The sequence below is a fragment of the Heliangelus exortis genome, chromosome 22 (genome assembly GCF_036169615.1).
Source record: "Heliangelus exortis chromosome 22, bHelExo1.hap1, whole genome shotgun sequence".
Taxonomy (NCBI): Eukaryota; Metazoa; Chordata; class Aves; order Apodiformes; family Trochilidae; genus Heliangelus; species Heliangelus exortis.
The window spans coordinates 18,195-45,303 of NC_092443.1; the positions used below are offsets into that span (position 1 = coordinate 18,195).

The 27,109-nt window shown below is 47.9% G+C and overlaps 3 long non-coding RNA genes across 3 annotated transcripts; all 3 read right to left on the reverse strand.

Annotated features, from left to right (window-relative positions):
• Positions 1 to 8,527: 8,527 nt before the first annotated feature.
• Positions 8,528 to 9,070, reverse strand: LOC139806516 (uncharacterized). Its single transcript, XR_011730265.1, has 4 exons — positions 9,011 to 9,070; positions 8,897 to 8,936; positions 8,733 to 8,812; positions 8,528 to 8,635 (listed from the first exon to the last, which is right to left on the reverse strand). It is a non-coding gene; the product is annotated as an uncharacterized lncRNA (long non-coding RNA).
• A 29-nt stretch (positions 9,071 to 9,099) lies between these two features.
• Positions 9,100 to 9,679, reverse strand: LOC139806515 (uncharacterized). The gene is made up of 3 exons (XR_011730264.1): positions 9,390 to 9,679; positions 9,265 to 9,316; positions 9,100 to 9,169 (listed from the first exon to the last, which is right to left on the reverse strand). It is a non-coding gene; the product is annotated as an uncharacterized lncRNA (long non-coding RNA).
• Positions 9,680 to 23,380: 13,701 nt separating this feature from the next.
• LOC139806450 (uncharacterized) lies at positions 23,381 to 23,921 on the reverse strand. The gene is made up of 3 exons (XR_011730246.1): positions 23,879 to 23,921; positions 23,686 to 23,781; positions 23,381 to 23,423 (listed from the first exon to the last, which is right to left on the reverse strand). It is a non-coding gene; the product is annotated as an uncharacterized lncRNA (long non-coding RNA).
• Between the last annotated feature and the right edge of the window lie 3,188 nt (positions 23,922 to 27,109).

Here is a 27,109-nt window from a genome sequence, read left to right on the forward strand (position 1 = left end):
CTCATGTAATTGTTACTATACAGACGCAGCGATAAAGAGTAAGAAAGACGTGTCGCCGATTGCCGTAATGATTCGACTTTCCCTGGATCTGCGGTTGCTGGGGAGCCCTGGTTGTTACGAGGACACGGAGAACCCTTCCCAGCAGTTGGGAAATCCTACACGGTGCGTCCTTTTGTAGGTGAGGAAGCCAGAAAGGGTCCAGTTTTTCGAGTATCCCGTTGCCGCTAGTCCGAAGGACTTGAGCTTTTCTTAACGTGAAAACGTCCGGTCTTACGCCCCCTAACGACCGAAACCGGGGCCTGGCTGGGGCTCAAGTCGCAGATCGTAGGGCTGCCTAAACTATCTCCCCTAGACATGTTACTGGTGGTTACCTAAAATATCTGCCCGGGCAGTTCGGTATAGTGGCTGCTTTTGCACTCTCTCGTGGTTTGAAAAAAATTTCTCAGAATGGGGAGGGTAAGCTACTGCTTTCACAAGCCTTTTTCCTCCTACATACTTAGCTGATCTCCCAGTAAACCAAATGTGCTCCGTCTCAGGATGAGTTAATAGATCCAAGTTTTTTCCAAACCTCATTAAAGATTCATTTTTGAGTGCAAAATCAGGGTTTACTTCTTGATTATTCGTGGGGGGCAGTGGCTAGCTGCTAGTGGAAGGCAGCCACACCATAGCCTCCCACTTTGGCTCTATCTTGAATATATTTGACCCATTGCATGATAGGAATTATGGCAGACAGAGCCGCTTTATATCCTACTGTGAGTTGTTCTAGTTCTAGCGCAGCCCAAAAATGTGCTAATGTAGTAGATGTGTTTGTGAATTCATGTTAAATAATTATAAAGTGTTTGCTAACCCACCTTTGAGAGTACTAATAATATATCTGTCTTCAACATTGTGAAATATGCAAACGTAGGAATTCGTTAAAATGAAATATAACTGTTCTTTGCGTAACTACAAAGCTTAAGGGAACAAGAAACAAGACATCCACAGTTTCTGTGCCCTGAAAACACTACAATGTACATCCTGTTGTGCTAATCTAAGCTGATTTTGCTGCTCACCACATAGCGTTGCAATTTAAGGTGGTTTTACTGCTGACTGCAGAGCGTTGCACAGGAAAGAGCGAAGGAGCGCACGTGCGGAATCGAAGGGTAACGAGAGGGGAAACTGAGGCAGACGCTGACTTCATTCAACAACCACCAGATGGGGGTCAAAAAGATCCCCAGAGATAAAGCGGGCATGCGCCTTTGAAGGCCTGCTTCTCCCAAGAACTAATAAACATAATCCAGCCTATTCCTAGAACAGTCATGAATATGTACTAGAATAGTTATGAATATGTATTAAGGTATGGAATGTAAGATAAAAGATTAAACTTTAAGGCATGTGTGCGAGTGGAGCGGAGACTCTCCCCGCACCCAGCGCTGTTTTGCTTATTGCAATTTTATTAATTAAATTAAACTATTAACAGAATATTGAGTCAGTAATTTATAACACTGATAACTCTCAAAGTGGAGTTGTTTTCTGCTTCTGGTAATTTTCTCCCCTGGGCTCCAAGTTCTGTGTAACCCATTTACAGATTTGTTTGAGATCTCTTCTTATTTGTGAGGATCATAAATCCAAAACCTTTTGTTAAGCCTCTTCTGTTAATTCCAAATCACCGTGCTGTTCACTTCTGCAAACTCACACTTTTCCCTTGTTACCTCACATAACAGGGTTAAGATTGGTCCTACGTGTCAGATGCGCTGTCTCCAAAAACGAAACAATCCGATGACTGCTAAGAATTGAACACCGCAATACACGCTGCCACGCACTGAATATAAGAAGATACAAAACCATTGACGGGCAGTCGGGCATCTTTTGAGCGAAAAACTACAAATGAGTCTCCGGAAGTCGGCCATGTTGTTACCGGAAGTCGGCCATCTTTTTACCGGAAAACTACAAATGAGTCTCCGGAAGTCGGCCATCTTTTTACCGAAAAACTACAAATGAGTCTCCGGAAGTCGGCCATCTTGTCACCGGAAGTCGGCCATCATTCTACCGGAAAACTACAAATGAGTCTCCGGAAGTCGGCCATTTTGTTACCGGAAGTCGGCCATTTTTTACCGGTAAACTACAAATGAGTCTCCGGAAGTCGGCCATCTTGTTACCGGAAGTCGGCCATCTTTTTAGCGAAAAACTACAAATGAGTCTCCGGAAGTCGGCCATTTTGCTACCGGAAGTCGGCCATCTTTTTACCGGAAAACTACAAATGAGTCTCCGGAAGTCGGCCATTTTGTTACCGGAAGTCGGCCATCTTTTTAGCGGAAAACTACAAATGAGTCTCCGGAAGTCGGCCATTTTGTTACCGGAAGTCGGCCATCTTTTTAGCGGAAAACTACAAATGAGTCTCCGGAAGTCGGCCATTTTGTTACCGGAAGTCTGCCATCTTTTTAGCGGAAAACTACAAATGAGTCTCCGGAAGTCGGCCATTTTGCTACCGAAAGTCGGCCATCTTTTTACCGGAAAACTACAAATGAGTCACCGGAAGTCGGCCATTTTGCTACCGAAAGTCGGCCATCTTTTTACCGGAAAACTACAAATGAGTCTCCGGCGGCCGGCCATTTTGTTACCGGAAGTTGGCCGTGTTTTTAACGAAAAACTACAAATGAGTCTCCGGAAATCGGACAAACTGAAAGTTAAAAATTTAAGAGCCCCCAATGTCCCCTGAGCGTAGAAACACACCATCTGGGAGATCCTCTGATCTTCGCCAAAACCTGTCAATTTTCTCTCTTACTTCATAGATTCATTTAATCACTCATGTTAGAAGGGGCCCTCAAAGACCATCTGGTCCATCCCTCTACCTCATACTATGGATTCGATGTCTTAACACTTTCTACAATGGGAGGAATCTACCGCTTCTCCTGGGAGACCATTCCAATCTTTTACTGTCCACATGGTGAAAAATGAACTTATGTCCAATCAGAATTTCTCCATTACCTCTTATCCATTAAGCCCCACCTTACCTTGTTGCTGGAGGACCAAAAGAGAGAACTGTTGCAAGACGAACCTCTCTTAGGGCACGGCGCTCCGAGGTCCAAACAGGCGTTTCAGCAGAAACTCATGAATAGTGCTCTGAGTTTATTGCCCTCAGGGTTGCCGAGCCTGGCTCTGAGCTACTGCTCTGGAATCAGCTAACCTATCTCCTGGCTTGCTCAGGAATGAGCTGAGTGAGATTGTGCTCCAGGCCTCACCTTTTATTGGCCCCCTAATCCTGCTCATGTGCAGTTGGGGCCCGCCCTAATCAGGCACAGGTGGGTTTAACACAAGCTCATGCCCACTACCTGGCAATTAGTGGCACCTGGTTGCCTCATTTCACTACAGAGAACAGTGAGCAGCTGACTGTCTGGCTCCTTCTGGTTACACGAGGACAAAAAAAGAACATAGAGTGCAGCTGAGTAATGGGGAACATCCGGTTTCTAAAGGTCCAAAATAGAGAGTTAGTTTGGCTGCTTCACATGCTGTTTCCAGTTGCTGGAGGACTGGTGTCTGTCAGCAAGCCAGCAAGCATTTAAATACCCATTTACACATCTAATATCTGCTTTGACCTATACATCAGCTTTGATACACGCACACAGAATCCCCAGAGCAAAATATCCCCCGTCCCTCCTGGTCCCACACTCCCCCCTCACCTCTACCAGACACCCTGACAGCCCTCACAGCCCTTTACCCCTCCCCACTGTAACTCCAGTGCTTAAAACACATCTATGAAGACTATTAGACAGGATTTGTCATTACATTCGTAACATCAAAGCAACGCTCTTGCTGGGGGCAGAAAAAGCTTCCATCCTTCCTTATTCCACTGCTGGGGTAGAGAACCCTGTATGGCTGCCTCTACTTGTATCATGAGAGACACCTACACACACGCTGCCACAGTAGTGGCGCTGCATCCTGCTTAGACAAAGCTGAAAGTAAAAAATGACTCCTGAAAGTAAAAAAATAAATTCACTATCTGCTTGACACCGTCTCCCGCAGCATTCTCCTGAAAAAGCTGTCTGCCCGCAGCTTGGACAGGAGCACCCTGTGCTGGGTTAAAAACTGGCTGGAAGGCCGGGCCCAGAGAGTGATGGTGAATGGGGCTGCATCCAGTTGGCGGCCGGTCACCAGTGGTGTCCCCCAGGGATCAGTGTTGGGCCCAGTACTGTTTAATATCTTTATCTATGACTTAGATGAAGGGATTGAGTCCATCATCAGCAAGTTCGCAGACGACACCAAGCTGGGAGGAAGTGTGGACCAGCCAGAAGGCAGGAGGGCTCTGCAGAGGGACCTGGACAGACTGGAGAGTTGGGCTGACTCCAACGGGATGAGGTTCAACACGGCCAAGTGCCGGGTCCTGCACTTTGGCCACAACAACCCCATGCAGCGCTACAGGCTGGGCACAGAGTGGTTGGAGAGCAGCCAGGCAGAAAGGGACCTGGGAGTCTGGATTGACAGGAAGCTGAACATGAGCCAGCAGTGTGCCCAGGTGGCCAAGAAGGCCAATGGCATCCTGGCCTGTATCAGGAACAGCGTCGCCAGCAGGTCCAAGGAGGTGATTCTGCCTCTGTACTCAACCCTGGTGAGGCCACACCTCGAGTACTGTGTCCAGTTCTGGGCCCCTCAGTTCAGGAAGGATATCGAGGTCCTGGAACAGGTCCAAAGGAGGGCAACCAGGCTGGTGAAGGGACTCGAGCACAGGCCCTATGAAGAGAGGCTGAGAGAGCTGGGGCTGTTCAGCCTGAAGAAGAGGAGGCTCAGGGGAGACCTCGTCGCTCTCTACAACTACCTGAAAGGAGGTTGGAGCCAGGCGGGAGTTGGTCTCTTTTCCCAGACGACTTTCAACAAGACAAGAGGACACAGTCTTAAGTTGTGCCAGGGGAGATTTAGGCTGGATATCAGAAAGAATTTTTTTACGGAGAGGGTGATCAGGCAATGGAATGGACTGCCCGGTGAGGTGGCGGATTCTCCATCCCTAGACACATTTAAAAAGAGACTGGATGTGGCACTCAGTGCCATGGTCTAGCAACCGCACCGGTGGGTCAAGGGTTGGACTTGATGATCTCTGAGGTCCCTTCCAACCCAGCTAATTCTATGATTCTATGATTCTATGAGGTGTCCACATGTTTATACATATCCTATTTAAATACTTCTATAGGCAAGTATTTCACTTCCTTTCTGCATTCATGTAACTTGTACAACTGTTCACTGATACCATTACATTTTCTATCTCAAACACAGGGATAATTTGACCAGCAATTTTTCGTGTGTTACACAACCGGGATAGCTGCCCAAAGGAGATGCTACCAAACCCCCAGGGAAATATCCCATTTAGAGGGAGACAGAAACATAGTACTTCAGAGCACTCCATCAAAACACCAGCAAAAGATACCTGCAGCATCCAGCTGTCTCTCTGTTCAAAGATCTAGAATAGATAATTAGCTAAACTAGGTAATACGAGATCTAAAGCATGTTAGCAGGGGCTGTTAGCGTCTAAACAATGCAGTTTGTACTTTACACAACTGTTTTTGTTACATTTATGATACAAAAAGTCTGTGATAACTCTTTAGCTTTAATTTTTGAAGGATGATGGAGAGAAGGGAGGGTAAAACTGCAGGAGTCAAACAAATCCCCACTGCTGCAGTATATAAACTTACCAAAAAGGACTCTGATTTGTTAATACATCTGGATGTACCAAAACGTGCAGAGGAATGCATTTTCATCATCTCAACTGCTGCAATTGTGACCCACAAAGCCAGAAACACCATCAACTTGAGAAAGATGTGCTGTGCTTCCATCTTGAGAATGACTCTCTCTTTTTTTGAAGGAGGAGGAAAGAGTCTTGTTGCTGGTGACTTCCGCAGACTCTTTTGGGATCTGCTCTGATGGGGAGTTTCCAAAATGCAACATCTTTGAATGAGAGGCATTTCTGTTTTGGACTCTCTCTTCCCATCTTCTATCAATATTCATGCTGAAGGGCAGTTGTTCCTGGTCTCCCAGCTTAGCTTGCAGCAGGCCAGGGATCAGATTCCTTCCTCAAGAAAAGGCACATCATGTAACTGGTATATTTCTGCAATCACCAGGCTTGTCTTCATGAAAAAAAAAAAAAAAAAAAAAGCAAAAGCAGAGTGCCAGCAGGAAGCATCCGGAAGAATCCTATGGGTTGGCAAACCTCTTCTGCGACAACCTCCTTCGCCATCCCTTGAAGTACTCATCATCCCTAAAGACACCCCCCAAGTCATATAGAAATAGCTTAACTTAGGGATATGGCTTAAGTTCTTGTCAGTGTAAGGTTGACGGTTGGACTCTATGATCTTGAAGGTCTTTTCTAATAGAGGTAATTCTGTGATTAGCACCATGGGCTTCCCTTCACCTGCTCTGTACCCATTCGATGCCAGATACTGCATCTGTCATTGTTTGTAGAACCCAAGCTACACCAAGAGACAAAATGACAGGTAAACTTGAAGGAAGTCACCAGCTCCATGTTCATCCTCGCTACTACCCCAGCGCACCTCAAATGCTCATCCAGTCCCAAAAGTGGCCTACAAAGTTCATGCAAAAAAGTAACTGCTTCACTGAGTAGCCACATTATTCTCTGCTCTTTGACACTGACCTTGCCTCGGACTACTTGCTACAGTCAGCAGCTTTGTCCCAGTGAGCCCGCTTAGGATATTTGCAAAAAACAAAAGGAACGTACCAAGATGCTGCCTCAAACAGCACCCTGCCTGCAACAATTCCCATCTCTTACTCCTTTACCTTGGCAATTTGCATACCCAGCCTCTGCAATTTTCTTGTTGTCACATGGTGACTACAATAGAACCTATAAACATCAACTGATGCTTCGAACTTCAACAACACACCCGAAAAATAACTGCTCTTTGGTCCCACTAGTCATCACTCACCTCACCCCAGTCACCTTCAGTGACTATCCCACTTCCCTTACTGCTTCTACCTTCAAAATGAGTTAAACACACACTGTAATCAGGTAGCTACCAGAAGCACAATCCCTCCAGCACTACACACTGACTGACCTGACTGCACTCTGCTCCCTCATTTCTTCTCACAAGCGCATATTTGTCCTTTGCATCTGAAAGAAAGTGTTACACAAGTCACTGGAACGCTGAACAATGGACAGACAATTCCAGACATCTCAATCCTAGTTAGGAAACTAGGTATTACTAGGGTAATACCTAGTTACTACCCTCATGCCATTAATAAACACAGCCCCACAACTTTAAACCCATACATATACAACCGTTAACTACTGAGAGGGTCGATCTCCTGCGCTGCACAGGAAAAACCCTCTCATGAGGGTCCCATCACCTTCAAACACCATCAAAGCAACTGCCCACCCAGCCTGAGTATGGCTGCTCCACCTAAGATCGCTGTAAAATTGTGGCCTAAAAACTACAGGCAAACATCACCAGAGACCCTTATGGCTCTTCAATATCCCCAACTCTACAATCTGGGCAGAGCAGCTCCAGGCCAAACACACAAACACAGACCAACCCAAGACACACCACTGCAAACTACAAGATTAAACATTAATAGAAAACTCCCAACAAGAATTACTCTGGGCTCCAAGAAGTTGGCCAAGAAGATCTACAGGGATGCAAGGGTGAGGCAAGGAGGCCCCATGGTGACATCAAGTGTCATAGAACACTTCCTGTTACAATAATTACTCTTCAAAACAACCTATCAGATGTACAAGAAGACTAGCATCAAGACCTAAGGATGCAGAGACAAGGTTGCAAATGTGGAAAATTTATGACCAGAGATGCTCATTCGTTCATAAAGAAGATTACAAAAGATGCCTATCAAGAAATTTGCAAGATGCAAGAAAAGAAGGATCCAGGTGGCACTATGATGATGATGATGACTAAATGTGTTCAACACCATGGGGATGATGTTCAATATTACTTGTCCTGTGAGGGACTCTGGAACCCAAGACTTTTGGGCAATAAGACCTACAGCGGTGCGTCTGCAAAGCGAGGGAACGAAGCGACGGATGCCCGAGAAGCCGCCTTCAAGACCTGAGGACGCACGGATGCGGGGAACGAGTCCCCCTCAGGGAAACTGGGTGGACAGAGATCAGATGACAACGCAATTGAGAATGACGTTGCAGAAGACAGCCATCAAGAAACTTCCAAGTCAAGAGACCGATCTGCAATTTAGACTCGTCGTGCGGAATAACACGCTGCTGATTAGCGCCGTGCTGATCAGGAAAGGCTTTCCCGGGAGGATGCCCAAGATGCAGGACTTGCTCTGCGAGGACACAGAGGACCCTCAAGGCCTCAGGAAGCTCTAAGACAACAAAGACTGACAACACAAAACCCACAACCCCACACACCGAAGCTGGAGCTGCCCTGCCCACGCTGGAATCACACTGGAAAGTAACCTGTTCCTTCACCCACTCAAAGGGGGCTGCTCCCAGACAACCCTCTCCCCTACACTAACTTCAAAACACCACCTGCAGTTCCCAGCCTCGACTCCTCTGCTCAGCCCCTCCCCACCCGCCCCTGGGCCCTCAACTTATCTTCAAGAGCGACAGCAGCACAAAGCCATGGTCGGTAACGAAAACCACATCGTTTGACTGGGATGTGCTTCCAGTCGCACGGTTCCTCTTCATCCCCTAGACGTAAAAAAGGAAAAAACACAACCCACAGATCGCAAACAGCGCTGGCACAAGTCCCACCTAAGCCAACGCACGCTACTTCTGCTGCACTCACCTCCTCGAGGGAGCCCCATGGTATACCACGCACCTTCTCCTTCCAGAGTTGAACGCTAGCACCACCATTGCTCGGGGAACCTGAAACACCAAGAGAAAGAGTTTCTGTTCTGCTGATCAGAAGTCACCAGCCCCATGAACCCCTCGCTACCAACTCAACTCAACTTCAACGCTCATCCGGTTCCAAAGGTGGCACGCACAGCACCTGCAAAAACAAAAGGAAACGTTTAAGTGACTTGATGTAAAATACATGGCTGACCCAGCCCACCACCATCTCACCTTCTCCAACCGCTCCTAAATGTGTGTCTTTGTCCCTACAAGGATGGTTGTGGCACCTGCAAAAGTCAAAGCAAAAGGAACATGCTGAGGTAGTGCCTCAGCCTCTCACCCATCTGCCTGCCATCCTTGTGGGGTGCCAAAAGTAGGTTTGGAGGACACCTGGAAAACACAAAAAACAGGGGATGCCAATGCCTTCAACGAAAATAAAACACCCGAGAAATAACTGCTCCTCCAGCACACCAGCCTTTGCTCACCTTGCCAGAGCCACCTCCGGAACAGATATTCTGCTTCCTTGGCTGCTCTCACCTTCAAAAGGACAAACAAACCATAATGGGGCCAGGTAGCCGGGAGTGGGACCTTCACTCCAACACCGACTAACCTTTGGACGGCGCTCTTCTCTCCTCCCGCTCTTTCATGTACATCCTTGTCACACGGGATCTGAAAAACAGTGATACACAAGTCACTGGAACACTGCCCAACAGCTGAACTATTCAGTTATGGCTCTTCCAGCAAACTCCGGGAAGGGCAGCTCCAAGCCAAACACTCAGACCAGTTCGAGACACAGCCCTCCAAATTACGAGACTCGATCTCAAGAGAACACCAAGCAAAAAGAATATCTCTGGGATCCAAGACTGTTGGGCAAGAAGACCTACGGCAATGCAACTGCAAAACGAGAGGCTGAATCAAGGGACGCCGAAGAACCCGGGCTTCAAGACCTGATGACACGAGGATGCGGGAAACAAAGTCCCACTCTGGGAAAATCCATGACCAGAGATGATGCTGATGCAGGTGGCGATGATGTTTCAGAAGATGACCATCAGGAAGCTTCCCAGATGAAAGACCTATCTACACTTCAAACTTGTCACACAAGAAGAAGATGCTGCTGACTAGGACTGTGCTGATGAGTAAAGGCCTTGCAGGGATGAGGGTCAAGATGTGGGACTTGCTCTGAGAGGACATCAAGGCCTGAGAAAGCTTTAAGACAAAGACATACAACACAAACTACACACCACCACACACCAAGGCTGGAGCTGCCCTGCCCACACTGGCATCACATCAGAAATTAACCCACTTCCTTCACCTGACCAAAGGAGCCTGCTCCCAGACTGCCCTCTCCCCTACACTAACTTCAAAACCCCTTCCACAACTCCCACCAGCCTTGACCCCTCTACACCACTGGTCCCTCAACTTATCTTTCAGAGGACTGGCTCTCCAAAGTCGTGGTTAGCCAGGAAAATAGACAGGAGCAGCCCAGAATAATCCTCAACTTGCAAGGTTCCCCTTTGCCACCTGCATTAAAAAAAAAAAGTCACACCACAACACCAAAACAAGCAAACAAAAAAAACTCCACACACATAACCACAACACCGAAGCGCCTACCAGAATATTCAGCAATAAGTCCAACATCAGCCAGCCCCATTCCCTTCCAAATGTCCCAGCTTCGCAGAAGAGCCCTGCGGGGTCCCACTCCCCACGCTTTCCAGAGTTGAACGCTGTAGGCATCGTCATTCAGGGAACCTAAAAGGCACAAAACTATTGTTGTGCTTGAGAGAAGACACTACTCCACAAGCCCTGCACTGCCACCTCACCTCCAGTCCTCATACAGTTCTCATACACTTGCTAGCATCAGGCCAGGGAGGGACAGGCGCCCATCAAACACCCAAAGGGCACCGCTTCTGGACAGCTCGCTCCCCTACAGTAACTTTAAAACCCGAGCCGGCGATTCCTAACCTTGACCCCTCTACACAGACCCTCCCCAACCATCCTCCCTTTCTCTTACCTTTCAAACGGCGGGGGCTCTGAAGCACTGGACAGAAAAGTAACCCACATCGCCTGACGGGGATCTTCCCAAAACCACCAAGTTCCTCCTCGTCATCTGCAACAACAAACGGCAGTGCCACCAGAAATAGGACGTCAGCTAAATACCAACCCCTTCCACAAGCTCCTCATATCCCCCGACTCGCCCTGCTCACCGTCTCCTTCCACTTGTTATGGCCACCATTGCTTCTGGCACCTGAAATACCAGGAGACACAAAATTCCCGTTCTGCTTGTCAGATCGAGCCTCCTCGTTACCATCCCGTCTCACCTCCAGCGCTCTTCCCCCTCCAAAGGGGGCACGCGCAGCTCCTGCAAAAACAAAGGGAAACCCTTAACCGAGTTGAAGTAAAATCTCGGGATGAGCCGGCCTGCAACCATCTCACCTTCCCCGACTGCTCCTCAACGCGTGGTTTTGCGTGGCACCTGCAAAAGTCGAAGCAAAAGCACGTGCCGAGATACTGCCTAAAACAACAGGCAGCCCACGCCAGCCTTTGCTCAGAAAACTTCCAGATCCCTTCTGCAACAACTCCCAACCTCAGCACTTCACTTCAGTCCCTCAACTTATCTTCCTGAGGGATGGTGGTTTTGGATCTATGTCCAGCAAAACACCATGCTGTCTGACGGGCATGTTCCTCTTCATCACCTGCAAACACTAAAAGAGGAAAATCGGAAACGGTGTCACCAATAAGGTGCACTTCAGCCATCAACAACCACTTACACTACACCCACCGCCTCAAAAGAGCCCCACCCAGTTCCACTCACCTCCTTGATCCGGAGTTGAATGCTGTGTCCACCACTGCTTTGGGCACCTAGAAGACCAAGAGAAAGAGTTACTGTTCTGCTGATCAGTAGCCACCAGCTCCACGAACCCACTCTCTACCACCCCAGCTCACCTTCAATGCTCATCCGGTTCCAAAGGTGGCACGCACAGCACCTGAAACATAAGGGAAACCTTTAACAGAGTTGATGTTAATACATGGCTGACCCAGCCCACAGACATCTCACCTTCTCCAGCTGTTCCTCAAGACATGGCTTTGTCACTCCGGCACTGTGTGTGACACCTGCAAAAGTCAAAGCAAAAGGCACACGCCGAGATATTGTCCCCAACAACAAGCAGCCCACTGTGATGTCCATCTCCTGCTTCCTTCCTTCCTCGGCCTCTCACCCATCTGCCTGCCATCTCTTTGGGGTGCCAAAACAAGGTTAGGAGTGCACCTGAAAAAAACCACAAAGAACAAGGGATGTTCATGACCAACCAATAATACAACACCTGAGAATAACTGCTCCTCCAGCCCACCAGCCTTTGCTCACCTTGCCACAGCCACCTCCGGTGCCCGTATCTCGCTTCGCTCGCCGCCTCCGCCTTCAAAATGACAACAAACCATAATGCAGTCGAGCACCCAAAGGAGGCACCTTCCCGCCAACTCCACACCCTGACCAACCTTCGGATGGTGGCCTCCTCTCCTCCTCCATCTGTTTCTTGATGGTCACTGACACGTGGGATCTGAAAAACAGGATTATGCAAGTCACTGGGAAGCTGCTCAGCACCGAGTCGGTCAGGTTGTGTCGCTTTCCATGGCCCCTGAACCTACACAGCAGGCAGGGCAGCTCCAAGCCAAACACTCACAGGCACAGACTGACCCGAGACACAGCCATGTGAGTCACAAGACTTGAGCTCAAGATAAAACTCGCAGCAAGAAGACGGACACTGGAACCCAAGACTTTTGGGCAATAAGACCTATGGCGATGTGTCTGCAAAGCGAGGGAACGAAGCGACGGATGCCCGAGGAGCCACCTTCAAGACCTGAGGATGCAAGGATGCGGGGAATGAGTCCCCCTCAGGGAAACTGGGTGCACAGAGATCAGATGACAATGCAATTGAGAATGACATTGCGGAAGACAACCATCAAGAAACTTCCAAGTACATAGACCGATCTGCAATTTTGACAGATGATGCTGCTGATCAGCACCATGATGATCGGGAAAGGCTGTGCAGGGATGATGCCCAAGATGCGAGACTTGTTCTGTGAGGACACACAGAAGACCATCAAAATCGGAGGAAGCTCTAAGACAAAGACAGAAAACACAAGATACACAACCCCACACACCAAGGCTGGAGCTGCCCTGCCCTGGAAACTAACATGCTCTATTCACCCACTCAAAGGGGGCTGATTGTAGACAGCCCTCTCCCAGATGCCATCTTCAAAATCCCTCCTGCAACTCCAAGCCTCAGCCCCTCTGCAACCAAGTTCCTGTACTTAGCTTTCAGAGGCCTGTGGGTCTAAATTTATGTCCAGCAACAAAACCACGTTGTCTGACTAGCACGTTCCTGCAGTTTTAAGGTTCCTCTTCAACAACTGCATTAAAAAAAAAAAAAAAAAAAAAAAAAAAAAAAAGAATCACAAATAGAAAAAAAAATTTGCATGCAGCCATATTCTTGCTATAAAGAGCTCTAACTTTCGGTGGTTCTAAAGTTCTTACCTTAAAGAGTCTTCCCAAACAGCCCAGACAGCTCAACAGCTGCAGTCAGCTCCAGGAGTAGGAGAGCTCTGACCTCAGAGAAGCCCAAGAGCTGACTGAAGACCCTAGCCAAAGGCTGCGGCTTATAAACCACAGGCACCGCCCACAGCTATTCCCACAGTCCCCTGGGAAAGGGGAGGTGGTGATTACCACAAGGTATAAAAGCAGCCAGAGGAGAAGCAGTCAGTTTTCTCCTCTTTCTTCAGTTTGCGGGACAAGCAGAGAGACTCCGTGATGCCGGCTGAGGAATTTGGGGTTTTTTTTCTCTCTCGTTGTTACTTCAGCGACACGGCCAGGTAAAAATTTAACCCACAGGGAATCTTAACAGAGTAAAGGTCATTGGAGGCTTGGATTAGACAGAAGAGAGGAAAGAACAAGTGGGGTGGGTCACAGATATGGACTCACAAAGTCTCCTGAAAGACTCAGAAGGGTGAGAGCTCTGCAACAAAGCTAAAAGTGGAAGGCAGCGTTCTGTTAGAGGGGTCATTTTTGGATCGAAGACACTGAAGAAAGCTGAGGGGCACAAGCAGCAGTCTGGAGGGGATTTTAATAGAGTACAGGCATCCCTGGGATGTTGGGAACCGAATGACAGACGGCATCAGAAGAGCTTCTCGTAGAGCGAAAAAGGCGTAAAATGCGCAACGGAGCCGGAAGGTGGCTGTGGGACGCCGAGAGGGGGGGCGTGAGGTTGGCCTCCGGAGGTATGGTGGTGAGAGAAGGGTGCTGTGAGAGAGGTAAAAGGCGGCTCTGGGATATGAGGAAAAACTCTATGTGTTCAGTTGATGTACAGATGTCCTGAAGAAGGATTCTGTCTCAGTAAGAGAGCTAAAAAGAGCACCACAGAGATCGAAGGGTGTGGGGTGGCGTGAGGATGGTCTCGTAAGGAGCGGTGCCCTGAATGAGAGGGCTCTGATGGGGCAATAATGTTGAAAAAGAGTCCAGGAAGACCCTCTGGCAGAGCCTTGAGGGGGAGACCGGACCCCCGTCCCTTTCTGAACGCTTCCTCGGAGAGGACCCTGGGTGTGGCTGGATGTGGTCTTTGCCCCTGGCAGTAAAGCGGAGTTCATACTCTCCCTCTGCCCCAGAGTTAGTGTATTTTATCTCTGCCTTTTAATACCTCGCTACCTGTCGGCATGATGTGCACCCGTACCGTTGTATAAAGGGTTTCTTTAAAATGCATATTACCCCAGGGTGATTGGTCTCTTGGCTCTTCTGCATGTGCCTTTGATTTCACTGGTTGTTTCATCTGAACCTGAAGTTCTGACGGTTTGCTGCCATCCCCAAATAAATTGATTTATTTGCTTCCTGGTCTCCATATGGAACTCTAGTTCCTGAAATTCAGCTTTCAGTTTGCCGTCTCCCTGTCCTGTGGACTTATCTGGCTCTCGAGGAGGGAGGGGCTTGCTGCGCTGCTTTTCTATTAGTCTGTCCTTGGTGTTTCACGTGGCATCGGTTTCTCTAGATTTCAAGGTTAGTTGAGACTGTCCTGAGGTCTATATAGATCTGCTACTTAATATGATACTTTGCCAGATGGCCGGGGTCAGCGCAAAAGACACAGGCACCCAAATAAAGAAGTTAGTTTATATTTACTGATGTATTAAATTATAAGAGAACAAGTGCAGAAACAAACAACAAAACTGAAGTGCGATAGCAAAGTCAAAGCAAAACACAGCAACTCATCTAATTGTTACTATACAGACGCAGCGATAAAGAGTAAGAAAGACGTGTCGCCGATTGCCGTAATGGTTCGACTTTGCCTGGATCTGCGGTTGCTGGGGAGCCCTGGTTGTTACGAGGACACGGAGAACCCTTCCCAGCAGTTGGGAAATCCTACACGGTGCGTCCTCTTGTAGGTGAGGAAGGGTCCATTTTTTTGAGTATCCCGTTGCTGCTAGTCCGAAGGACTTGCGCTTTTCTTAACGTGAAAACGTCCGGTCTTACGCCCCGTAACGACCGAAACCGGGGCCTGGCTGGGGCTCAAGTCGCAGATCGTAGGGCTGCCTAAACTATCTCCCCTAGACATGTTAGTGGTGGTTACCTAAAATATCTGCCCAGACAATTCAGTATATTGGCTGCTTTTGCACTCTCTCGTGGTTTGAAAAAAATTTCTCAGAATGGGGAGGGTAAGCTACTGTTTTCACAAGCCTTTTTCCTCCTACATACTTAGCTGATCTCCCAGTAAACCAAATGTGCTCCGTCTCAGGATGAGTTAATAGATCCAAGTTTTTTTCAAACCTCATCAAAGATTCATTTCTGAGTGCAAAATCAGGGTTTACTTCTTGATTACTCATGGGGGGCAGTGGCTAGCTGCTAGTGGAAGGCAGCCACACCATAGCCTCCCACTTTGGCTCTATCTTGAATATATTTGACCCATTGCATGATAGGAATTATGGCAGACAGAGCCGCTTTATATCCTACTGTGAGTTGTTCTAGTTCTAGCGCAGCCCAAAAACGTGCTAATGTAGTAGATGCTTGTGAATTCGTGTTAAATAATTATGAAGTGTTTGCTAACCCAACTTTGAGAGTACTAATAATATATCTGTCTTCAATATTGTGAAATATGCAAACGTAGGAATTCGTTGGAATGAAATATAACTGTTCTTTGTGTAACTACAAAGCTTAAGGGAACAAGAAACAAGACATCCACAGTTTCAGTACCCTGAAAACACTACAACGTACATCCTGTTGTGCTAATCTAAGCTGATTTTGCTGCTCACCAAATTAAATTGCGTTGCAATTTAAGGTGGTTTTACTGCTGACTGCAGAGCGTTGCACAGGAAAGAGCAAAGGAGCGCATGTGCGAAATCGAAGGGTAATGAGAGGGGAAACTGAGGCAGACACTGACTTCATCCAACGACCACCAGATGGGGGTCAAAAAGATCCCCAGAGATAAAGTGGGCATGCGCCTTTGAAGGCCTGCTTCTCACAGGAACTAATAAACATAATCCAGCCTATTCCTAGAACAGTCATGAATACGCATTAGAATAGATATGAATGTGTATTAAGGTATGGAATGTAAGATAAAAGATTAAACTTTAAGGCATGCGTGCGAGTGGAGCGGAGACTCCCCACGCACCCAGCACTGTTTTGCTTATTGCAATTTTATTAATTAAATTAAACTATTAACAGAATATTGAGTCAGTAATTTATAACACTGATAACTCTCAAAGTGGAGTTGTTTTCTGCTTCTGGTAATTTTCTCCCCTGGGCTCCAAGTTCTGTGTAACCCGTTTACAGATTTGTTTGAGATCTCTTCTTATTTGTGAGGATCATAAATCCAAAACCTTTTGTTAAGCCTCTTCTGTTAATTCCAAATCAGCCTGCTGTTCACTTCTGCCAACTCACACTTTTCCCTTGTTACCTCACATAACAAGGTTACCATTGGTCCTACGTGTCAGATGCGCTGTCTCCAAAAACGAAACAATCCGATGCGTGTTAAGAATTGAACACCCCAATACACGCTGCCACGCACTGAATATAAGAAGATACAAAACCATTGACCGGCGGTCGGGCATCTTTTTAGAGAAAAACTACAAACGAGTCTCCGGAAGTCGGCCATTTTGTTACCGGAAGTCGGCCATCTTTTTACCGGGGAACTACAAACGAGTCTCCGGAAGTCGGCCATCCCTTTACCGGAAAACTACAAAGGAGTCTCCGGAAGTCGGCCATCTTTTTTCGGAAAACTACAAACGAGTCTCCGGAAGTCGGCCATCTTGTTACCGGAAGTCGAACGTTTTGTTACCGGAAGTCGGCCATCTTTTCAGCGAAAAACTACAAACGAGTCTCCGCAACTCGGACAAACTGGAAGTTAAAAATTTAAGAACCCCCAATGTCCCCTGAGCGTAGAAACACACCATCTGGCAGATCCTCTGATCTTCGCCAAAACCTGTCACTTTTCTCTTACTTCATAGATTCATTTAATCACTCGTGTTGGAAGGGGCCTTCAAAGAGCATCTGGTCCATCCCTCTACCTAATGCTATGGATTCGATGTCTTAACACTTTCTACAACGGGGGGAATCTACCGCTTCTCCGAGGAGACCATTCCAATCTTTTACTGTCCACATGGTGAAAAATGAACTTCTTATGTCCAATCAGAATTTCCCCATTACCTCTTATCCATTAAGCCCCACCTTACCTTGTTGCTGGACGACCAAAAATGAGAACTGTTGCAAGGTGAATGTCTCTTAGGGCACGGCCCTCCAAGGTCCAAACAGGTGTTCCAGCAGAAACTCACTAAGAGTGCTCTGAGTCTATTGCCCTCAGGGTTGCCTAGCCTGGCTCGGAGCTACTGCTCCCGAATCGGCTAACCTCTCTGCTGGCTTGCTCAGGAATGAGCTGAGATTGGGCTCCAGGCCTCACCTTTTATTGGCCCCCTAATCCTGCTCATGCCCAGTTGGGGCCTGCCCTAAGCAGGCACAGGTGGGCTTAACACAAGCTCATGCCCTCTACCTGGCAATTAGTGGCACCTGGTTACCTCATTTCACTACAGAGAACAGTGACTGTCTGGCTGCTTCTGGTTACAGGAGGACAAAAAAAGGACATGGAGTGCAGCTGAGTAATGGGGAACATCTGGTTTCTAAAGGTCCAAAATAGAGAGTGTGTTTGGCTGCTTCACATGCTGTTTCCGGTTGCTAGAGGACTGGTGTCTGTCAGCAAGCCGGCAAGCATTTAAATACCCATTTACACATCTAATATCTGCTTTGGCCTATACATCAGCTTTGATACACTCACACAGACTCCCTGGAGCAAAATATCCCCTGTCCCTCCTGATCCCACACTCCCCCCTCACCTCTACCAGACACCCTGACAGCCCTCACAGCCCTTTACCCCTCCCCACTGTAACTCCAGTGCTTAAAAGACATCTATGAAGACTATTAGGCAGGATTTGTCATTACATTCGTAACATCAAAGCAACGCTCTTGCTGGGGGCAGGAAAAGCTTCCATCCTTCCCTACTCCATTGCTGGGATAGAGAACCCTGTATGGCTTCCTCTACTTGTATCACGAGAGACACCTACACACACGCTGCCGCAGTAGTGGCGCTGCATCCTGCTTAGACAAAGCTGAAAGTAAAAAATGACTCCTGAAAGTAAAAAAATAAATTCACCATCTGCTCATGAGGTGTCCACATGTTTATACATATCCTATTTAAATACTTCTATAGGCAAGTATTTCACTTCCTTTCTGCATTCATGTAACTTGTACAACTGTTCACTGATACCATTACATTTTCTATCTCAAACACGGGGATAATTTGACCAGGTATTTTTTGTGTGTTACACAACCGGGAGGGAGAGCTGCCCAAAGGAGATGCTACCAAACCCCCAGGGAAATACCCCATTTAGAGGGAGACAGAAACAAAGTACTTCAGAGCACTCCATCAAAACACCAGCAAAAGATACCTGCAGCATCCAGCTGTCTCTCTGTTCAAAGATTTAGAATAGATAATTAGCTAAACTAGGTAATACGAGATCTAAAGCATGTTAGCAGGGGCTGTTAGTGTCTAAACAATGCAGTTTGTACTTTACACAACTGTTTTTGTTACATTTATGATACAAAAAAAGTCTGTGATAACTCTTTGGCTTTAATTTTTGAAGGATGATGGAGAGAAGGGAGGGTAAAACTGCAGGAGTCAAACAAATCCCCACTGCTGCAGTATATAAACTTACCAAAAAGGACTCTCTGATTTGTTAATACATCTGGATGTACCAAAATGTGCAGAGGAATGCATTTTCATCATCTCAACTGCTGCAATTGTGACCCACAAAGCCAGAAACACCATCAACTTGAGAAAGATGTGCTGTGCTTCCATCTTGAGAATGACTTTCTCTTTTTTTGAAGGAGGAGGAAAGAGTCTTGTTGCCGGTGACTTCCGCAGACTCTTTTGGGATCTGCTCTGATGGGGAGTTTCCAAAATGCAACATCTTTGAATGAGAGGCATTTCTGTTTTGGACTCTCTCTTCCCATCTTCTATCAATATTCATGCTGAAGGGCAGTTGTTCCTGGTCTCCCAGCTTAGCTTGCAGCAGGCCAGGGATCAGATTCCTTCCTCAAGAAAAGGCACATCAGGTAACTGGTATATTTCTGCAGTCACCAGGCTCGTCTTCATAAAAAAAAAAAAAAAAAAAGCAGAGTGCCAGCAGGAAGCATCTGAAAGAATCCTATGGGTTGGCAAACCTCTTCTGCTTCAACCTCCTTCACCATCCCTTGAAGTACTCATCATCCCTAAAGACACCCCCCAAGTCATATAGAAATAGCACTTAGGGATATGGCTTAAGTTCTTGTCAGTGTTGGGTTAATGGTTGGACTCTAATGATCTTGAAGGTCTTTTCTAATAGAGGTAATTCTGTGATTAGCACCATGGGCTTTCCCTCACCTGCTCTGTACCCATTCAGTGCCAGATACTGCATCTGTCATTGTTTGTAGAACCCAAGCTACATCAAGAGACAAAATGACAGTTATACTTGAAGGGAGTCACCAGCTCCACGTTCATCCTCACTACTACCCCAGCTCACCTCAAATGCTCATCCAGTCCCAAAAGTGGCCTAAAGTTCACGCAAAAAAGTAACTGCTTCACAGAGTAGCCACATTATTCTCTGCTCTTTGACACTGACCTTACCTCGGACTACTTGCTATAGTCAGCAGCTTTGTCCCAGTGAGCCTGCTTACAATATTTGCAAAAAACAAAAGGAATGTACCAAGATGCTGCCTCAAACAGCACCCTGCCTGCAACAATCCCCATCTCTTACTCCTTTACCTTGGCAATTTGCATATCCAGCCTCTGCAATTTTCTTATTGTCACACGGTGACTACAATAGAACCTATAAACATCAACTGATGCTTCTAACTTCAACAACACACCCGAAAAATAACTGCTCTTTGGTCCCACTAGTCATCACTCACCTCACCCCAGTCACCTTCAGTGACTATCCCACTTCGCTTACTGCTTCTACCTTCAAAATGACTTAAACACACACTGTTATCAGGTAGCTACCAGAAGCACAATCCCTCCAGCACTACACACTGACTGACCTGACTGCATTCTGCTCCCTCGTTTCTTCTTACAAGCGCATATTTGTCCTTTGCATCTGAAAGTGTTACACAAGTCACTGAAATGCTGAACAATGGACAGACAATTCCAGACATCTCAATCCTAGTTAGGAAACCCATCTAGTGTACTACTACCCTCATGCCATTAATAAACACAGCCCCAAAACTTTGAACCCATACACATACAACTGTTAACTACTGAGAGGGTCAATCTCCTGCACTCTCATGAAGGTCCCATCACCTTCATCACCATCAAAGCAACTGCTCACCCAGCCTGACTATGGCTGCTCCACCTAAGATCACTGTAAAATTGTGGCCTAAAAACTCAAGGCAAACGTCACCAGAGACCCTTATGGCTTTTCAATATCCCCAACTCTACAATCTGGGCAGAGCAGCCCCAGGCCAAACACACAAACACAGACCAACTCAAGACACACCACTGCAAACTACAAGATTAAACATTAATATAAAACTCCCAACAAGAATTACTCTGGGCTCCAAGAAGTTGGCCAAGAAGATCTACAGGGATGCAAGGGTGAGGCAAGGAGGCCCCATGGTGACATCAAGTGTCATAGAACACTTCCTGTTACAATAATTACTCTTCAAAATAACATATCAGATGTACAAGAAGACTAGCATCAAGACCTAAGGATGCAGAGACAAGGTTGCAAATGTGGAAAATTTATGACCAGAGATGCTCATTCGTTCATAAAGAAGATTACAAAAGATGCCTATCAAGAAATTTGCAAGATGCAAAAAAAGAAGGATCCAGATATGACTAAATGTGTTCAACACCATGGGGATGATGTTCAATATTACTTGTCCTGTGAGGGACTCTGGAATCCAAGACTTTTGGGCAATAAGACCTACAGAGATCCATCTGCAAAGCGAGGGAATGAAGCGACAGATGCCCGAGAAGCTGCCTTCAAGGCCTGGGGATGCAAGGATGCGGGGACCGAGTCCCCCTCAGGGAAACTGGATGGACAGAGATCAGATGACAATGCAATTGAGAATGACATTGCTAAAGACAATCTTCAAGAAACTTTCAAGTCAAGAGACCGATCTGCAATTTAGACTCGTCGTGCGGAATAACACGCTGCTGATCGGCACCGTGCTGATCAGGAAAGGCTTTGCAGGGAGGATGCCCAAGATGAAGGACTCGCTCCGTGAGGACACAGAGGACCATCAAGGCCTGACGAAGCTCTAAGACAACCAAGACTGACAACATAAAACACACAGCCCCACACACCAAGGCTGGAGCTGCCCTGCCCATGCTGGAATCATGCTGAAAAGTAACCTGTTCCCTTCACCCACCCAAAGGTTGCTGCTCCCAGACAATCCTCTCCCCTACACTAACTTCAAAACACTACCTGCAATTCCCAGCCTCGACTCCTCTGCTCAGCCCCTCCCCACCCACCCCTGGGCCCTCAACTTATCTTCAAGAGCGAGAGCAACACAAAGCCACGGTCAGTAATGAAAACCACATTGTTTAACTGAGATACGCTTCCAGTCGCACAGTTCCTCTTCATCCCCTATACGTAGAAAAGGAAAAAACACAACCCACAGGTCACAAACAGCGCTGGCACAAGTCCCACCTAAGCCAATGCACGCTACTTCTGCTGCACTCACCTCCTCACAGAAGCCCCATGGTATACAGTGCACCTTCTCGTTCCAGAGTTGAACGCTATCGCCACCGTTGCTTGGGGCGCCTGAAACACCAAGAGAAACAGTTCCTGTTCTGCTGATCAGAAGTCAGCAGACTTCTGACCTTTGCTCACCTTGCCAGAGCCACCTTGGGAACAGATATTCTGCTTCCTTGGCTGCTCTCACCTGCAAAAGGACAAACAAACCATAATGGGGTCAGGTAGCCAGGAGAGGGACCTTCGCTCCAACACCCAACACTGACTAACCTTTGGATGGTGCTCTTCTCTCCTCCTGCTCTTTCATGTACATCCTTGTCACATGGGATCTGAAAAACAGTGATACACAAGTCACTGGAATACTGCTCAATAGATGAACTATTCAGTTATGACTCTTCCGGCAAACTCTGGGAAGAGCAGCTCCAAGCCAAACACTCAGACCAACTCCAGACACAGCCCTGCAAATCATGAGACGTGATCTCAAGAAAACACCAAGCAAAAAGAATATCTCTGGGATCCAAGACTGTTGGGTAAGACGACCTACAGCAATGCAACTGCAAAACGAGGGGCTGAATCAAGGGATGCCAAAGAACCCGGGCTTCAAGACCTGATGACACGAGGATGTGGGGAATAAAGTCCCACTCTGGGAAAATCCATGACCAGAGATGATGCTGATGCAGGTGGCAATGATGTTTCAGAAGATGACCATCAGGAAGCTTCCCAGAATCAAGACCTATCAACACTTCAAATTTGTCACACAACAAGATGCTGCTGCTGACTAGGACTGTGCTGATGAGTAAAGGCCTTGCAGGGATGATGGTCAAGATGTGGGACCTGCTCCGAGAGGACATCAAGACCTGAGGAAGCTTTAAGACAAACACATACAACACAAACTACACGCCACCACACACCAAGGCTGGAGCTGCCCTGCCCACACTGGCATCGCATCAGAAATTAACCCACTTCCTTCATCTGACCAAAGGAGCCTGCTCCCAGACTGCCCTCTCCCCTACACAACTCCCACCAGCCTTGACCCCTCTACACCACTGGTCCCTCAACTTATCTTTCAGAGGACTGGCTCTCCAAAGTCGTGGTTAGCCAGGAAAATAGACAGGAGCGGCCTAGGATAATCCTCAACTTGCAAGGTTCCCCTTTGCCACCTGCATTAAAAAAAAAAAAAAAGTCACACCAAAACAAGCAAAGAAAAAAACTCCACACACATAACCACAACACCAAAACACCTACCAGAATATTCAGCAATAAGTCCAGTGTCAGCTAGCCCCATTCCCTTCCAAATGTCCCGGCTTTGCAGAAGAGCCCTGCAAAGTCCCACTCGACCACGCTTTCCAGAGTTGGATGCTGTAGGCGTCGTCATTCAGGGCACCTAAAAGGCACAAAACTATTGTTCTGCTTGAGAGAAGACACTAGCTCCACAAGCCCTGCACTACCACCTCACCTCCAACGCTCATTCAGTTCCTGGAACTTGCTAGCATCATGCCAGGGAGGGACAGGCTCCCATCAACCACCCAAAGGGCACCGCTGCTGGACAACCCGCTCCCCTACAGTACCTTTAAAACCCGAGCCAGCGATTCCTAACCTTGACCCCTCTACACAGACCCTCCCCAACCATCTTCCCTTTCTCTTACCTTTCAAACATCTGGGGCTTTGAAGCACTGGACAGAAAAGTAACCCGCATCGGCTGATGGGGATCTTCCCAAAACCACAAAGTTCCTCCTCGTCATCTGCAATAACAAACGGCAGTGCCACCAGAAATAGGACGTCAGCTAAATACCAACCCCTTCCACACGCTCCTCATAACCTCCGACTCACCCTGCTCACCTTCTCCTTCCACACGTTATGGCCACCATCGCTTCTGGCACCTGAAACACCAGGAGACACAATTCCTATTCTGCTTGTCAGATCAAGCCTCCTCGTTACCATCCCGTCTCACCTCCAGCGCTCTTCTGGCTCCAAAGGTGGCAAGCGCAGCACCTGCAAAAACAAAGGGAAACCCTTAACCGAGCTGAAGTAAAATCTCTGGATGAGCCAGCTCGCAACCATCTCACCTTCTCCGACCGCTCAATACGTGGCTTTGTGTGGCACCTGCAAAAGTCAAAGCAAAACCCGCATGCTGAGATATTGCCCCAATCAACAGGCAGCCCACACCAGCTTTTGCTCAGAAAACTTCCAAATCCCTTCTGCAACAACTCCCAACCTCAACACTTCACTTCAGTCCCTCAACTTATCTTCCTGAGGGATGGTGGTTTTGGATCTATGTCCAGCAAAACACCACGCTGTCTGACGGGCACGTTCCTCTTCATTCCCTGCAATCAGAAAGAAAGGAAAATCGGAAACGGTGTCACCAATAAGGTGCGCTTCAGCCATCAACAACCGCTTATACTACGCCCACCGCCTCAAAAGGGCCCCACCCAGTTCCACTCACCTCCTCGATCCAGAGTCGAATGCTGTGTCCACCACTGCTTTGGGCACCTAAAAGACCAAGAGAAAGAGTTACTGTTCTGCTGATCAGTAGCCACCAGCTCCACGAACCCACTCTCTACCACCCCAGCTCACCTTCAATGCTCACCTGGTTCCAAAGGTGGCACGCACAGCACCTGAAACGTAAGGGAAACCTTTAACAGAGTTGATGTTAATACATGGCTGACCCAGCCCACAGCCATCTCACCTTCTCCAACTGTTCCTCAAGACGTGGCTTTGTCACTCCGGCACTGTGTGTGACACCTGCAAAAGTCAAGGCAAAAGGCACACGCTGAGATATTGCCCCAAACACCACCCAGGCCACCGCGACGTCCATCTCCTGCTCCTTTACCTCGGCCTCTCACCCATCTGCCTGCCATCTCTTTGGGGTGCCAAAACGAGGTTAGGAGTGCACCTGAAAAAAAACACAAACAACAAGGGATGTTCGTGACCAACCAATAAAACAACCCCTGAGAATAACTGCTCCTCCAGCCCACCAGCCTTTGCTCACCTTGCCGCAGCCACCTCCGGTACCCGTATCCCGCTTCGCTCGCCGCTTCCGCCTTCAAAATGACAACAAACCATAATGCGGTAAAGCAGCCAAAGGAGGCACCTTCCCACCGACTGCACACCCTGACCAACCATCGGATGGCGGCCTCCTCTCCTCCTCCATCTGTTTCTTGATGGTCATTGACACGTGGGATCTGAAAAACAGGATTATGCAAATCACTGGGAAGCTGCTCAGCACCGAGTCGGTCAGTTAATGGCACTTCCCACGGCCCCTGATCCTACACAGCAGGCAGGGCAGCTCCAAACCAAACACTCACAGGCACAGACTGAACAAAGACATAGCCACGTGAGTCACAAGACTTGACCTCAAGATAAAACTCGCAGCAAGAAGAGGGACTCTGGAATCCAAGACTTTTGGGCAATAAGACCTACAGCGATGCGTCTGCAAAGCGAGGGAACGAAGCGACGGATGCCCGAGGAGCCGCCTTCAAGACCTGAGGACGCAAGGATGCGGGGAATGAGTCCAGATGCTGATGCACTTGGCAATGATGTTTCAGAAGATGACAATCAAGAAATCCCAAGTCAAGAGACCGATCTGCAATTTAGACTCGTCGTGCGGAATAACACGCTGCTGATCGGCACCGTGCTGATCAGGAAAGGCTTTGCAGGGAGGATGCCCAAGATGAAGGACTCGCTCTGTGAGGACACAGAGGACCATCAAGGCCTGACGAAGCTCTAAGACAACCAAGACTGGCAACATAAAACACACAGCCCCACACACCAAGGCTGAAGCTGCCCTGCCCATGCTGGAATCATGCTGAAAAGTAACCTGTTCCCTTCACCCACCCAAAGGGGGCTGCTCCCAGACAACCCTCTCCCCTACACTAACTTCAAAACACCACCTGCAATTCCCAACCTCGACTCCTCTGCTCAGCCCCTCCCCACCCACCCCTGGGCCCTCAACTTATCTTCAAGAGCGAGAGCAACACAAAGCCACGGTCAGTAATGAAAACCACATCGTTTGACTGGGATGTGCTTCCAGTCGCACGGTTCCTCTTCATCCCCTATACGTAGAAAAGGAAAACACACAACCCACAGGTCACCCACAGCGCTGGCACAAGTCCCACCTAAGCCAATGCACGCTACTTCTGCTGCACTCACCTCCTCAAGGGAGCCCCATGGTATACCACGCACCTTCTCGTTCCAGAGTTGAACGCTATCACCACGATTGCTTGAGGCACCTGAAACACCAAGAGAAAGAGTTCCTGTTCTGCTGATCAGAAGTCACCAGCCCCATGAACCCCCTCACTACCAACTCAACTCAACTTCGATGCTCATCCGGTTCCAAAGGTGGCACACACAGTGCCTGCAAAAACAAAAGGAAACGTTTAAGTGACTTGATGTAAAATACATGGCTGACCCACCCCACCACCATCTCACCCTCTCCAACCGCTCCTAAATGTGTGTCTTTGTCCCTCCGAGGATGGTTGTGGCACCTGCAAAAGCCAAAGCAAAAGGCACGTGCTGAGGTAGTGCCTCCAACAACAGGCAGCCCACTGTGATGTCCACCTCCTGCCCCTTTACCTCAGCCTCTCACCCATCCGCCTGCCACTCCTGTGGGGTGCCAAAAGTAGGTTTGGAGGACACCTGGAAAACACAAATAACAGGGGATGCCAATGCCTTCAACGAAAATAAAACGCCTGAGAAATAACTGCTCCTCCAGCACGCCAGCCTTTGCTCACCTTGCCAGAGCCACCTCCGGAACAGATATTCTGCTTCCTTGGCTGCTCTCACCTTCAAAAGGACAAACAAACCATAATGGGGTCAGGTAGCCAGGAGAGGGACCTTCACTCCAACACCAACTAACCTTTGGATGGTGCTCTTCTCTCCTCCTGCTCTGTCATGTACATCCTTGTCACATGGGATCTGAAAAATGGTGATACACAAGGCACTAGAACACTGCCCAACAGTGCTGGACTAGTCCTTTAGGGCTCTTCCAAAAAACCCCAAACCTGTAACTCTGGGAAAAGCAGCTCCAAGCCAAACACTCAGACCACTACAAAACACAGCCCTGAAAATCAT